The sequence below is a fragment of the Malurus melanocephalus genome, unplaced genomic scaffold (genome assembly GCF_030028575.1).
Source record: "Malurus melanocephalus ecotype Western Australia unplaced genomic scaffold, MMel_1.1 scaffold_1337, whole genome shotgun sequence".
NCBI classification, from domain to species: Eukaryota; Metazoa; Chordata; class Aves; order Passeriformes; family Maluridae; genus Malurus; species Malurus melanocephalus.
This window is the reverse complement of record NW_026624569.1, coordinates 9,762-12,660: the sequence shown is the minus strand read 5'-3', so window position 1 is coordinate 12,660 and position 2,899 is coordinate 9,762. Positions and strand designations below refer to the sequence as shown.

At 60.3% G+C, this 2,899-nt stretch overlaps 1 protein-coding gene across 1 annotated transcript in view; it reads right to left on the bottom strand.

Annotated features, from left to right (window-relative positions):
• TFEB (transcription factor EB) overlaps positions 1 to 2,899 on the bottom strand; it is a 16,460-nt gene that overhangs the window by 12,685 nt on the left and 876 nt on the right. The window lies entirely within an intron of this gene.

The window sequence follows — 2,899 nt, the reverse complement described above, 5'->3', positions numbered from 1 at the left end:
GCCCTGGAGCTCCACACACCCCAAGCTCCCGGTGCCACCTGCCACCAGCAAGAGGTGCGAGGTGACAGCGGCCACCCCGTGCCCCCCTCCCCGTGCCAGGGGAACTGCCAGCACCGCCTCCATCCCTCCTCCCTCCCTCCCTCCCTCCCTGCGAGCCCCATGCTGCTGCAAGGAGGTAATATTTATAAATACGCCGTGTCCAGCCCCCAGCGCCCCGGCCCAGAGGCTCGGCAGAGGCACAGCTTGTGTGACCATCCCACAGCCCCACCATGACCATGGGGGACATCGGGAACATCCAAACTGGGAACACCCAATCCTTGTCCTCCCAGAGCACCCCAGGGCTCACCATCCCCCCTGGCAGCACCTCTCCCACCCAGCCAGCGCTGCTTTACCCGCTCCAAGAGCCCGGTGCTGTCCCCTCCTTTGTGCCAGGCTCAGCCCGGCACTTTCCTGCTCCGTGAAGGTCAAACTGGTCTCTCGGGAGCCCCCGCTGCCAGCCCAGCCCCTGGCCTGGCACGGTGCCGGGGCCGCCGGAGCTGCTCGTGGCCGCGGGCACGCTGCGCCGGTTGGGCTGCAGAGGAGCTCGGAGGTTTTTCCCATCAGGCTGGCATTTCTCCAGGCAAGCCCTTCATCTGGAGGATCCCCAAAATGTGCAGCCGAACCTGCTGGCACCCATCTTGCTCCTCCCTAGGGTGTGAAATGGGAGCAGGGGARCGCTCCCTGTTTGTGCCCCCTACTCATTTTCTCCATAAAATCCCTGTCCCACGCGGTTCCCCTGCTGGGCAGGAGCCAGCACCGCTGCCCTCGCTTGTCCCCGAGGCTCCAAGAACTCCCCTGGCCGTCCCCACACCGGGCGTTTCAGGTTTATCCGGAATTTGCACCCGTTTAGCCAAAGGAGAGGGCCGAGGCAGAGCACGGGGAGTTCCTTGGGAGCCGAATGCCCTCGAAGCTGAGGTGACAAAACCCCCGGGGCAATTCTCAGAAGAGGCTTCCAAGATAAGGTGGCACAGCCTGTAGGGACCGCGGGGTGTGGCAGGGAGAGACCTTGAACCCTCCGCAGTGAGCGTGGCCAGGTGATCCCACCCAGCGCCCCACGGTGCTGATCCCAACGCTCCCGCTCCGGCTCTGCGGGACTTAAAACCCTAAAACACCCCTCAAACCGCCACGTGCCTCCAGAAATGGAGGATCCCCCATTCCCGGTTTTCTCAGCCTCACTGGAAGGTGAGGAGCAGGTCCTAAAGTTCAATTCAGAGCACGGGATTCCTGCATTCCTGGGCTGAGCATCTCAGGGGACATCGGGCTGGAAAATCCGCACAGAAAACCCACTCTGACCAAAAACCGACCGAGTGCCAGGAGGAGGGACACGAATTTRGGATGGGTTAGGAAAGAGCAATTCCAGTGAGAGGGAAAAGGATGAGCACAAATCCCTGTGTCACAGCACCAGTGACAACCACTGGGAATCACCAGGATCACACCGCAGCTTGGCAAAGCTCACGGAGGCGCTGCCACCATGGCAAAGCCACCACGGGGTGGTGACAGAAAGCCTGGCACCTCTGAGCCTCCCCTGATCTTTTTTTGGGGTGTCAAACACCCAGCGCTGGCTTTTGGGATCCTCCTGGGATMCTCCCACGGCCAATCTGGGAAGTTGTCCTGGAGCAGCCACCACCAGCAGCGCTGCCACCATGCTGCCACCCACTTGGGACGTGTGATGGCACTGCCACCCACTGCAGCCCCACGCCCAGGACACGGCCAGTTCCCCCTGCCCACTTCCTCTTTGCCCGGGAAATGGGATAACCCCACACGGGGCAGTTACAAAACAGCTCCCATGGGGYGAGCCCACCCCAAAAACTGCAGCTGTCCCCAAGGATGGAGCACGGGGGGACGGGGATGTGGCAGCTCCGTTCCTCGCCAGGAAAGGAGGGAAAAAGAGCGGAATTGCTCCCCATTCCTGCACCCCACAATATGGGGGAACCAGAGGATGTTTTTCCCCTCAGCACAGCGGGTTTTTTGAGGGGATCTCCCCATCCCCATTTCCCTGCAGGACCTGCTTTTTCCACACCCTCAGMGGGGTTTTGCTGCTCGGGCCACCCCACCCTCAGCTCTGGGAGTGTCCCCCTTTTCCAGTGACCCACAAGAGGATCTTCCCATGTCCCACAACAAACAGAGGACYGGGGGACCAGGAACACGCACGTGCCTTGTGGAAAAAGCAATAAAARGCCTGGCTGGAATCACAACCCCATCCCAAACACCCGGATGCCTGGATGGCCCCGCTGCAGCCAGCTCCACCCCAGCCCGGTTTCCGACCGATAAGAGCGGCATCCCCTGGAAAACACGCGGGGCCGGCATCCCTCGGGAAGCGAACCCAGAATCCCGCAGGAAAACAACCCAGCATCCCTGGGAAAACACCAGCACGTGCTGGCGTGACCCACCACCCTGACCCCCACCCAAATTTGGGTGGGTTCGCATCTCCAGCCRCCCCCCGATCCCCGATTCTCACCGGTTTTCCACGCCGGATCCTTCCCGCAGCAGGTGAGCGAGAGCCGGCCGGGAGGAACCGGAGCCGTTCCCAGCTCCGGCCGGAGCAGCCGTGCATGAAGCCGAGCAAACATGGCAGGGAAGTACAGAGCAAGGGGGGAGGAAGAAAAAAATAACCCCCCCATGCCCCCCTTCGCTGCCTGCCCGGCTCTGTGTTATATAAAAAACACCAACTCCCCCCGTGCCCCAAGGGCCGGGAACGAGCGCCGGGATTCCTGGAAACGGGCCCTGCTTTCCCCGGACTCGCACCGGCTTTATTTATTTATCTTAGAAGAGCACAATAACCACCAGATTTTCTTCGTGTTTCTATTTTTTTTTTTTTTTTTTTTTTTTTTTTTTTTTTTTTTTTTTTTTTTTTTTTTTT